The following is a 13051-nucleotide window of genomic DNA, read 5'->3' on the forward strand; positions in this document are numbered from 1 at the left end:
TGGTGCCTGTATTCGTCTGTTTTTATACTGCTATGAAGAAGTACCTGACTCTGAGCAATTTACAAAGAACAAAGAGGTTTAATGGACTGACAGTTCCACATGGCTGGAGGGGCCTCACAATCATGATGGAAGGGGAAGCAAAGATATCTTTCTTCACATGGCAGCAGCAAGAAGTGCTAAGCCAAAGGGGAAAAGCCCCTTATAAAATCATTATACCATGAGAACTCACTCACTATCATGAGAACAGCATGGCAGTAACCACCACCATGATTCAGTCGTCCCCAACCGGGTCCCTCCCACAACATGTAAGGATTATAGGAGCTAAAATTCAAGATGAGATCTGGGTGGGGACACAGTCAAATCGTATCAGTGCCCATCCACATTGGGTCAGAGTGGATCTTCCTTATCTCAGTGTCTTCCAGAAACACCCTCACACTCATGCCTAGAAACTGTGCTTTACCAGCTATGTTAGTATCTCTTAATCCAATCCAGCAGACATCTAAAATTAACCGTCAGAATATTTATGCCTGATTCGTGACTAAAATTTCAGGATGAAAGCTATGAGATCTCTATTTGTGTTTGTATGTCTATTAATGTATGTTCTGTATGTGATTTTTCTTAACTCTGGATAGCACTGCAAAATTCATTTATAAAATCCTCTAAAAGTGTTCTATTCTAACTTGGCTTGGAAAAAAAATCATTGATAAATAAATATTCTCCAAACTCCTAGAAATATAAGAACCGATCCAAATGTTTTTCAAGTTAACATGATTTGGATACAACTTAGTTAAATAAGATAAATTTAATATTTTTTGTGTAATAAAACAACTATGTCTTCAGAGGAGTTACCACTATTAAATATAAAACAAACAAGTTTTTTTTTTTTTTTTTTTTTTGAGATGTAATCTCTCTCTGTCACCCAGGCTGGGGTACAGTGGTGCGATCTCGGCTCACTGCAAGTTCCGCCTCCTGGGTTCAGGCCATTCTCCTGCCTCAGCCTCCCAAGTAACCAGGACTACAGGCACCTGCCACCGTGCCCAGCTAATTTTTTTTTGTATTTTTAGTAGAGACAGGGTTCCACAGTCTTAGCCAGGAAGGTCTTGATCTCCTGACCTCATGATCCACCCTCCTCAGCCTCCCAAAGTGCTGGGATTACAGGTGTGAGTCCACATGCCCGGCCAACAAACAAGTGTCTATTCTGCTTGAGTGCTTACCAGAAGCTAATATTATACTTACTAGATAATTAGAATCAAATCTATAAGCGTAAAGATTTTAAGTTGTCATTCTTATGAAAAACATTATTTCCTTTTTTTTATGGTGAAAACATATACATCTATTTAGAATCAGCCAGCTGGAATCAGTTTAGATGATCCCAAGTTTTTTGGCAACATCCAAAGCATCCTAATCAGGAGCCAGTCGAACATATTCCTACTTCTCTCTGTCAGGCCGAATCAGGATGTTGACCGTGGCCACATCCACGTCCCAGAGCTTCTTCACAGTCTGTTTGATCCGGTGCTTGTTGGCTTTAACTTCGACAGTGAACACAAGCATATTGTTGTCTTCTATCTTCTTCATGGCTGACTCAGTGGTCAGTGGAAACTTGATGATAGCATGGTGGTCAAGCTTGTTTCTCTGGGGGACGCTCTTCCCAGGATATCTGGGCTGCCTCCAGAGTCGCAGTGTCTAGGGATATTGGAAGGTGGGTGAGGTACAGATCTTTTCTGGGGGGGGGGCTGTGGATACATTTCAACCCTGCTTTCTTGGCCTTTAAAGCCTTTGCTTTGGCTTCAGCTTTAGGAGGGGCAGGAGCTTCTTTCGTTTTTGGTGCCATCTTGTGAAAAGCGAAAAACATTATTTCAATAATAAGTTTTTTACAGTAAATCTGCCTAATAGTAGTTTACAAAATACTTTTGGTAATTTTTAACCTTAAAGTTAAGCTAAGTAAAATATTTCCATTAAATATCTACATCATTTATAAATAAGATATAATACTAAAACATTAATTACTGAACATAAGTAATTCAGGTTTATATACTTTTGGCTTCTTATTTTTACAGAGAAACTAGAATTTTGGCCTGTTAATAAACATGTTTTTGCCTATCACATTGAGAAATTGAGACGGAGCGACACTCAGTCTCAAAAAAAAAAAAGAAAAGAAAAAAAAAAAGAAATCTCTTTCTCTTAAGCTAACTCTTGTTTTTTTGAGATGGAGTCTCGCTCTGTCGCCCAGGCTGGAGGGCTCACTGCAAGCTCCACCTCCCAGGTTCACGCCATTCTCCTGCCTCAGCCTCCCGAGTAGCTGGGACTACAGGCGCCCGCCACCACGCCGGCTAATTTCTTTTATTTTTTAGTAGAGACGGGGTTTCATCATGTTAGCCAGGATGGTCTTGATCTCCTGACCTCGTGATCCGCCTATCTCGGACTCCCAAAGTGCTGGGATTACAGGCGTGAGCCACCGCACCTGGCCACTCTTAAGCTAACTCTAACTCACAACAATTTTAGTAGATTATGCTTTTGTAAACAGAAATGGAGCATTTATCTTTTTTTCCCCACCTGATTTCTCTAGAATTTTGAAATTCTTACTGAATACTCTTACTTTCATGACAATATAGTTGTTAGCAAAAGTCCAGTAAGAATCTGTTCACCTTGTAACAGGACATAATTGGAAAGTTTGGTTATATTATCAAGGCTTTTACTGAAATATCATATTTAGGAAGTGTACCTCAGACTAGTTATGACTAGCAATTGTAAGGAACTAAGGTTGAATTTTATGGAGTCAATGCTTACAAAGCACTCTGAGAAAAGCCAGTCTGATACCTAGATTATGGGGTTCATAGCCTTACAGATTAGTAAGGGAGGACATTTCCTTGTAGGCCCAGGAATTTGGGGCTATTTTGAGGGCCTCAAGCAGAGAGGAATTCACACAAAGCTATAAGGACTGCAGCTGAAATTTGATAGTATGTTCTTGGCTTGGCTTTTAGCCTCAATAAGGTCTTTAAAAGTCCAATCTGAGATTCTGTATGAAAATTTGCAGCAAGGAAGCTTGAAAGCACCTATGTGGTCAACTCTTGTTCTTGCTGCATTTACATAAATGATCAGGCAAAATCTAACAAGGCTAGACTTATTTTTGAAACAAGAATAATCTTACTTTGATTATCTATGATCAAAAATGATGGTTACTACAGAGATAAATTTTATATTTCAATGGAAAACTATAAGTTGGATGGGCGTGGTGGCACATGCCTATAATTCCAGCACTTTGGGAGGCCAGGAGTTCAAGACCAGCCTAGGCAACATGGTGAAACCTCGTGTCTACTAAAAACAGAAAAATTAGATGGGCATGATGGCATGTGCCTGTAGTCCCAGCTAATCAGGAGGCTGAGGAGGGAGGATCGCTTGCACGTAGGAGGTAGAGGTTGCAGTGAGCTAAGATTGCACCTTTGCACTCCAGCCTGGGAAACAGAGCCAGACCCTGTCTCAAAAAAATCTTTTTTGAGGAAAACTATATGTAACGTAAATGATGAGTAGATAGGTGCAGCAAACCAACATGGCACATGTATACCTATGTAACAAACCTGCACGTTGTGCACATGTACCCTAGAACTTAAAGTATAATAAAAAATTTAAATAAATAAAAGGAAATCTATAGCCTTTGTGGGTTATCAGATTCTAGTCTAGTTTCTTGTCTTTGGGCTAGTTTTACCTGTTTGTAAACTGGATCCTGCCATCTGATGAATTTTGTCCTACAATGATACTTGTGGAATAAGAAGCCAAATATTGTCTCTCCTATTAATGTATCTATTGTCAGTTAATTTGAAGGTCTCCAACCCTGGAACAAAGTTAGAAGAGGAAGGTTTTGCTCCCCAAATGCATAACCAAATTGTGGTACATTCATGCAATGGAATACTATTTAGCCGTAGAAAGGAACAAGCTACCAACTCACACAAAGACATTAGTGAATCTTGCATGCACATTGCTAAGTGGAAGAAGACAGTCTGAGGAGAATATACACAGTGTGACTTCATTTGATGAGATTCTGGAGAAGGCAAACTACACAGATGGGAAGCCATTGGTTCCATGGAGTGGGGGTTTGAAGCATTCCATATGATACTTTAATAGTGGGTACCTGCCACTATGCATTTGTCAAAACACGCAGAATTTTACAGCCAAACAGGTAAGCCAAACTCTATTCAAATTAAATAAAATTATTCAGGATGTGGAGTATCACAACACAGAATACATCATGTGAAAAAGAAATTAACTATGCTACAAATTACTATGGTTTGGATGTGGTTTGTCCCTGCAAAAACTCGTGTTGAAATTTGACCCCCAGTGTGGCAGTGTGGGGCGGTGGGGCCCAGTGAAAGGTGTTTGGGTCATGAGGACGGATTCCTCGTGAATAGGTTAATGTCCTCCATGGGGATGAGTGAGTTCTGCTCTCACAGGAATGGATTAATTCCTGCAGGGGTAGGAGTTAACAAGAGTCTGGGCTCCTTGGCTTCCCTCCTGCTGTCGCTCTTGCCATGTGATCTCTGGTGCACCCCTTGCTCCCCTTCCACTTTCCACCATGAGGTGAAAAAGACTGAGGCCCCACCAGATGCAACTGCCTAATCTCGGACATTCCAGCCACCAGTATTGTGAGCCAAATGGACCTTTTTTACTTATAAATTACCCAGCCTCAGGTATTCTGTTACAGAAGCACAAAGTGGACTAAGACACAAATGTATGAAAAAACTTACTGAAGGTGTAGAGAAAATGGTGTTGACCTAAGTCACTTCAAAAATGAATAGACTCTGTAGGCTGAAGGCAAATGAACTACACTTCATCACTGGATTCCATTTTATAAAGTTCTTTCCAACAGGAGTAATTGTGAACAATTGTAAAACCACAGTATCCTTATCTGGAATAAAACAATGACTTACATAACTTGCAGATGGTAGGAACCAGGTCTCTCACTGTTGAAGTGGGAGATTACAAATTAGCAAGGGGAGAAGGCTAGAATGATTCATATGATAGATCAGAGGTGGAGACATCAACATAAACTTACATTTGGTTTAATATAGATACATACAGTTCCACACAGAAACCTTTATAATTAGGGGTGTATAGGTCTGTTAGATGCACACGTATACTTCCTAGCATTGCTAAGGAGGGACAAGATATAATGTGCTCATTCAGCAGTCAGATGTAAGTTTTCCTACCATTCTCAAAGGAATCAGGCTCTTTGAAGAAATGTCTGGTACTAGAACTGGGACAGTAAATATATGAGCCAGATAATCTTGAAGTATCAGAAAGTAAATATGTACAAAAAAAATTAAAATATGTCATAAAAATAAATAAAAATTAATTCTTTTATTGAAAGAAAAATAGGAGCCAATAAAAAGAGCTACCCATGACTAACACAGGAATGAATTGTGCAACATAATGCTGTAGTGCTGAATAGTATCTAAAGCTTTAGGTAATTATCTAGGTGTCTGTGTTTGTATACATAGGTGAATAAGCAAATGGAGTTGAATAGAAATCACCTTTGCAAAAGAATTCCAAATAATTGAGGTAGACAGTCAGCCGTCAAGAAGGTGGAGCTCCTCACTCTGTAAGTGTGGGCTCCACATAGTGACTTGTTCCGAAAGAACACGTGCAGTATGGACAAGGAGGAAAAATAACATCACAGTGGAGAAACCTGACAAACTAGCTCTGCCGAACAATCCAAGTGAACATCAAAGGCGACAGTTCACCATGAGAAAATGAAGTGACAAGAGTAGCACTTCACCTCTGTGATCTACTTCTTCCAGACCCAGAACCCCAGTCTAATTATAAGAAAAATTCCATGTTTAATTACAATGGGGGACATTCTACAAAATTCCTGACCAATCCTCCTCAATACTGTCAAGGTCATCATGAGATGGAAAGCCAGACACGCTGTCACATCCAGGAGCCACCTACGTGATGACTACATGTCATGCGGGATCCTGGATGGGTCAGGGTAAGATGGAACTAAGGGAATCCAAATGAAATATGAATTTTAGTTAATAATAGTCCATCAGTATTTGTTCATTAACTGTGACACATTATGTAAGATATTAATAAGCCACGTGAGACACACTGACAGAAGATGTTAATAAGAGAAGAAAGTAGGTTGACGCTACAGTGGAAATCTCTGCAACTTTTCTTTTTTGCAATTTCTGTGTAAGTCAAAAACTGCTATAAAATATAGCTGTATTTGAAACATTGTTATGTTTTTCTAACACTTCCTTGTTTAATTATTTATACCATGAACTGCTAGTAATTGACACTGTTAACTAGTCCTGTTTTTTAAATAAGAGCATTTATGACACAAAAAAATTAAACAATACAGACTGATATATAAATCAAAATAAATGTTCTTTACATGTTTTCTGTTACAGTGGTAACACATATGTGTAAACTTATTTATCATATTTTTTTCTTGTGCTGTGGTTGTATCCTGGGTTCATTCTCTAAAATGCTGTTCACTTTAGACCAGGAAAAAAAATAACCTACCAGACTCTGTTTCAATTCATGACAAAATATTTTCAAAAGAGTGACTTTGTAAAAATATGTTCCAATGGCAAATTGATTCACTGTGACTGGATCACTTCTTCCAAAGACTTCTTGTCTTTATTTTGTTCCATGCCTACTTTTTAGCCATAATACAACAGAATCAAATATTGGCCACTGGGAAAAAAATATTCAAAGAAAGAAAGAATGTGAACAGAACTTGTGACCATGAATATTCAATGTTTTACCACAAAGATTTCTAAAACAGAAGCGTGTAAAAGGATATTAAAAGTCAATTTCCTCAATGAGGCTTTGCAGAAAATGGGGAAACTAGAGAAAAAAAATGAAAGGACATTCTACGGGTGATTTTAGATGTTACTATGCTTTACGGAAAAAAAATACTTTACCTTTTAAAGAATCACAAAGAAGTATTAGAAACCAAAACTCTGGAATGTTTCCAAATTTGGTTGAACCTCTATGTTGTTATGTCTATAGAGCTAGTCATGAAGTTGATGATTTTTTAAAAATCTGTGCCTTGTGTAATAAAATACCCAATGAATACTTAATGCTCATAGGAAAACATGTTAGACCTTGTGAAAGGAAAATCAACCTTGGGGACCCAAAATCACTAAGCTAAAGTGAAAAGTCAAGCTGGGGCTGCTGAGGGCAAACCCGCCTCCCATTCTGTCCAAAGTCACCCGTCTGCTCACCAAGAGAAACGTGTATCTGAGTGCCTCATCGGGAGAGGGTAACCGGCAACTCAAAAGAATGAAACTATTTGTGTCTTACCTACCTATGACCTGGAGGCTCCCTGTCTGGCCTTCTCTTCAAGTTGTCTCACCTTCCTGGACTGAACCAAGGTACATCTTTCACATATTGATCGATGTCTCACGTCTCCCTAAAGTGTGTAAAACCAAGCTGGGCCCCGAGCACCTTGGGCCTGTGTTGTCGGGACCTCCTGCAGAGGCATCAGGGGCGCATCCTCAAACTTGGAAAAATAAACTTTCTAAAAAATCTGAGACCTGTCTCAGACTTTCACGGTTCACACCTGTAATGTAGGATGTCAATGTTTATAAAACAGATATTATTCTATCTACTATTAAAATATGCTGCCAATTAACCTTAGACTTTCTCAACAAAATAAAAAATGTTGATGAGGTACAAATAATATATTTAAACTTAAATAATGTTGCAAGTTTTAATATGCCTACTCTTCAATTTTTCAATACCATTTTTACTACTTTAACACTGTAAGAAAAATGAGTAATGAAAGCATGAATAAAAGTGTTTACAGGGGGTGCACATGTTTCCTCCAGCCTCCACCCATCCCCAGCTTTCATCCCAACTGTCCTGAGGTGGCTCTAAGCATTGCTCCTTTCTCTGTACCAAGATCTCCCCGCTGAAGCAAACCCAAATCTTACCATATGTTATGACACGCTGTGATGATGAGCAACCAAAGCCTCGAGGAAGGGATGCTTTTGTAAAACAAGATTTGCAGGATATAACGTGTGAAGTAAAGCCCATGGCAGAGCTCCCTTTAGCACCCAGGGAGCAGACAGGAAGCTTTTGCCTCACGTTCCTCACTGGCCCACAGCCACGTCTCCCCAGGTCAGTCTTGAGGACAATGAAACTCTAGTCTTCACTGTGGACACACTACCAGGTGCTCCAAAGTCATGGCCTCTTCTCTGGTGGGTCCTGAGGAGAACAAATCTCTGGTTCTAATCCTAACCCCAATCCTGTCTCTAGACTTTGACCCTAACCCTAAACCCTGATCCCTACCCTGGTCCCTAATTCTGACCCTGACTTTGACCCTGACTCTGATCTTGACCCTGACCATGACCCCACCTCTAACCATACTTCTGGCCCATTCCAACCCACCTGCTTAAAGTTTTGCAAGACCATATAGCTTTTTCTTTTCTTTTTTTTTTTTTTTTGGTGCCAGTGGAGGTGAGAAGAAATAACATGTGACTTTTTCAGGAAAAATCTCTAATAACAGAGTTCTATTCAACATGCTCTTTTCTCTTTTCTATAGCAATAATTTTAGCAATATTAATAGCTTCAAAAACTAACTTAGCTATTAGGTTTTTAAAAATGTCTTTAGTCTTCCAGTTTGTAAGCCACACTGATCAGGACTACAGAGTTGAATTATTAGAAGTGATAAAAGAAAGATAATGCTTATCTTTTGAAAACATGAATTACCTGTTAAATGGGCACAAACAAGTTTTGTTCTATTCATCAGGTAATACACAAAACTTTACACAAAAAGTGAGGGTCAGGGAATGCAGAGAACACACAACTGACTTCATGGCAGGAAGATTCTTAGTGCTAATTCAATGTTACAACTTATTAGCCACAAAATATAATTATATTTGAAATTTTTATCGTGGACACTAACCATCATTACGGACACAGGATGGCCATTAACCAATGAGAAAAGATGGTTTTATCTACCTTTGGTCTTTGATGATGGTGACGTAAAGATGGGGTTTTGGTGTGGATGTCCTTTCTGTTTGTTAGTTTTCCTTCTAACAGTCAGGATCCTCAGCTGCAGGTCTGTTGGAGTTTGCTGGAGGTCCACTCCAGACCCTGTTTGCCTGGGTATCAGCCACAGAGGCTGCAGAATGGTGAATATTGCTGAACAGCAAATGTTGCTGCCTGGTTGTCCCTCTGGAAGTTTCATCTCAGAGGGGCACCTGGCTGTGTGAGGAGTCAGTCGGCCCCTACTGGGGGATGCCTCCCAGTTAGGCTTCTCGGGGCTCAGGGACCCACTCGAGGAAGCAGTCTGTCCGTTCTCAGATCTCAAACTCCGTGCTGGGAGAACCACTACTCTCCTCAAAGCTGTCAGACAGGGACATTTAAATCTGCAGAGGTTTGTGCACACTTTTGTTTGGCTATGCTCTGTCCCCAGAGGTGGAGTCTACAGAGGCAGACAGGCCTCCTTGAGCTGCGGTGGGCTCTACCCTGTTAGAGCTTCCCGGTCACTTTGTTTATCTGCTCAAGCCTCAGCAATGGCGGGCACCCCTCCCCCAGCCTCGCTGCTGCCTTGCAGTTAGATCTCAGACTGCTGTGCTAGCAATGAGCGAAGCTCCGTGGGCATGGAATCCTCCAAGATAGGTGCAGGATATAATCTCCTAGTGTGCAGTTTGCTAAGATCCTTGGAAAAGCACAGTATTAGGTGGGAGTGACCCGAATTTCCAGGTGTTGTGTGTCAGGGATTCCCTTGGCTAGGAAAGGGAATTCCCTTACCCCTTGCACTACCTGGGTAAGGCAACACGTCACCCTGCTTCGGCTCTTGCTCGGTGGGCTGCACCCACTGTCCAGCACCCACTGTCAAATGCACCCCAGCGAGATGAACCCGGTACCTCAGTTGGAAATGCAGAAATCACCTGTCTTCTGTGTCACTCACGCTGGGAGTTGTAGCCTGGAGCTGTTCCTAATCGGCCATATTGAAACCACCCAGCTTTAGCTTCTTTCCAGGTAATGCTGCAACTGCATTTGAGACCAGAGGCATTAACAAGGGTTAAATTGTGAAACTGTCTAGCATTAGATATGGCAGTAGCAACTAGGTGTTCAGCCATTTGATTCCCTGCAGTCAAAGGTCCTAGAACCCGAACCCGAACCCTAACCTGAATCCAAACCCAAACCCGAACCCTAACCAGAACTCTAGCCCTAGCCCTAACCCAAACCCGAACCTGAACCCGAACCCTAACCCAAACCCTAACCCAAACCCAAACCCAAACACGAACCCTAACCCTAATGCTTAACCCTAATCCTAACCCTAACCCTAACCCTAGCCCCTAACTGTAACCCTAACCCTCACCGTAACCCTCACCCTCACCCTCATCCTAACCCTCACCCTCACCCTAACCCTCACCCACACCCTCACCCCTAACCCTCAACCTCACCATCACCCTAACCATCACCCTAGCCCTTGCCCTTGCCTAGCCCTGACCCTGACCCTCGCCCTGACCCTAACCCTCACCAAGACCCTCACCCTCACCCTCACCGTAGCCGTTACCCTGACCATAACCTGAGCCCCAGCCGTTACCCTGACCCTGACCCGAGCCCCAGCCATAACCCTGACCCTGACCCAAGCCCGAGCCCTAACCCTGACCCTGACCCAAGCCCTAACCGTAACCCTGACCAGAGCCCTAGCCGTAACCCTAAACTGTAACCTTGACCCTAACCCGAGCCATAACCTTAAACCCTAATAATAACCCTAATCCCAACTCCAACCCTAAACCGTAACCCTGACCCTATCTCTAACTCTAGCTGTAACCCTAAATTGTAACCCTGACCATAACCCTAGCCCTAGTCATAACCCTAAACCCTAACCATAACCCTAATCCCAACTCCAACCCTAATCCTAACCCCAAATCTAACCTTAACCCCAATCGTAACCCCAACCCCTAACTGTAACCACTAACCCTGAGCAACCCTAACCATATGCTAGTGGCTACATTTGTGTTGATTATGTCAGTGTTCATTATTGTGAGCACTGTATTGGGTTGCAGCTTGCATGGGGAGTGAGGATTTATAACATTTTCGTTTTTAGGTAGTGTGCCAGCATTACAGATGTTTGGTACATGAGTACTGCAGGTGTTGTATTCGTATTTCAGATGGCATGACTGCATTATGAAGAATGCCTTTGTGTTCTGAGGCTGCAGTATGGACCTTGCACTGCAGCCATCTCGCCTTGGGTGGGGAGAACCTCAGCGCATAGGATTTAGAGGGTCTTTTGGTTTCCAGTTTTCCACACCGAGCCCTTCAAACTAGTCTGTGACCCTCAAGATTCAGGGCTGCAAACAGGAAGGATTTCGCTCACCGTGGATTTGGTCCTGAGTTGTCCCAAAGCGAGATAGTGCCTCCAAGGTCTGTGCTGAGGAGAAAGCAGCCCTGCCCTTACAGTGTCCTCTGCGTCTGTGCTGGGGAGAACACTGCTCTGCCTTTGCAGTGCCCCTGGGTCTGTTCTGAGCAGAATGCAGCTCTGCCTTCGTGGTAACCCCTGGGTCTGTGCTGCTCAGAACGCAGGTCTGCCCTCACAGTGCCCCCCAGTCTGTGGTGAGCAGAATGCAGCTCCACCTTCGTGGTGCCCTCTGGGTGTGTGCTGAGAAGAATGTAGTTCCGCCCTCACATAGGCTATGCACGGCTCTGGGAGGCAGGCAGGTGGCAGAACCTCAGGAATCTGAAAAGGCTAACTCAGGCACCCCCTGTTGGCAGCCGAGCACTGCAGGGCCTGCTTGCTCATGGTGCTGTGCCCATGTGCCACCTGTTGGTGACTAGGACAACTGTAGGACCCTCTTGCTCACAGTGTAGTGGCAGCATGCCCCCTGCTGGCAACGAGGGCACAGCAGGGTCCCCTTTCTCATGGTGTGGTGTCCGTGCGCCCCCCTGCTGGCAGCTGGGGACACTGCCTGGCCCTCTTGCTTGCCGTGTAGTGGTGGCACACCACCTGTAGGCATCTGGGGGACTATGCAGGACCCTCTTGCTCCAGGTGTGAGGCTAGTGCCCCCTACTAACCTCTTTCTGCACCACTTAAAGTCGGAGCACCAGTAATTCAGCGCCATCAGTTTGGGAAATTCAAACTCAAAAGGAGCTGTCGCTGGAGAGAGCTGTTGTCCCAGTTCTTGTCTAACTTGGAAGAAAGATTTTCACCAGGAGGCAGTACAAAGATGGCAGATAACTTCATTGAAAATAAATACAGTGTAAACAGCTTATTGTAGAAAAAAATAGGTAGGACCCAAGGGAAGAGTGGGCTGATTGTGCAGGAAAACAGGCCAAGTGTCCTGTGCAGGAAATTTTAATTTGGGTTTCTTCACATTCATGCCTCTGTCTCAAGTCTCCACCTGTTTTCTTTGTCTGGTTTTCCTGCTCCTGCCTTAGATCCCTAACTTTCCCCACTTGGGCTTGTGGGACCCCCTCACTGTTGGTTGGGGCACATGTGCGGTGATCAATCCAAATCCACTCGGGGACTGGGCTCCTTCCTGCCATCTCAGGAAGGTCTCATGGTGGTCACGTCTGTACCTACTGCACCTGCCTATCTCTTTTGAATGTCCTCTGCCTTAATCTGTACTTATGGTGCCAAGTTTCTCTTAAGAATGCTCCCTTCGTCCTACTTATCGGCATGTAGCCAGCAATATTCTTTTTTTTTTTTTTTTTTTGAGATGGAGTCTTGCTCTGTCACCCAGGCTGGAGTGCAGTGGTGCAATCTCAGCTCACTGCAAGCTCCATCTCCTAGGTTCACACCATTCTCCTGCCTCAGCCTCCCGAGTAGCTGGGACTACGGGTGCCCGCCACCACGTCTGGCTAATTTTTTGTATTTTTAGTAGAGACGTGGTTTCACTGTGTTATCCAGGATGGACTCAATCTCCTGACCTCGTGATCCGCCTGCCTCTCGGCCTCCCAAAGTGCTGGGATTACAGTCGAGAGCGACTGCACCTGGCTTACAATTTCTGGAAGAAAACATAGAAGAAAAGCTATGTGTCTTTGGGTTTGGTAATGAATCTTAACAAACGACACAAAAAGTCGATACACA

The 13051-nt window shown here is 43.1% G+C and overlaps 1 long non-coding RNA gene across 1 annotated transcript; it reads right to left on the reverse strand.

Annotated features, from left to right (window-relative positions):
* Positions 1-849: 849 nt before the first annotated feature.
* Positions 850-10005, reverse strand: LOC717853 (uncharacterized). Its single transcript, XR_013416122.1, has 5 exons — positions 8968-10005; positions 7938-8211; positions 7310-7564; positions 3704-3829; positions 850-1831 (listed from the first exon to the last, which is right to left on the reverse strand). It is a non-coding gene; the product is annotated as an uncharacterized LOC717853 (long non-coding RNA).
* Positions 10006-13051: the final 3046 nt, after the last annotated feature.

Source organism: Macaca mulatta, chromosome 4 (genome assembly GCF_049350105.2).
Source record: "Macaca mulatta isolate MMU2019108-1 chromosome 4, T2T-MMU8v2.0, whole genome shotgun sequence".
Lineage (NCBI taxonomy): Eukaryota > Metazoa > Chordata > Mammalia > Primates > Cercopithecidae > Macaca > Macaca mulatta.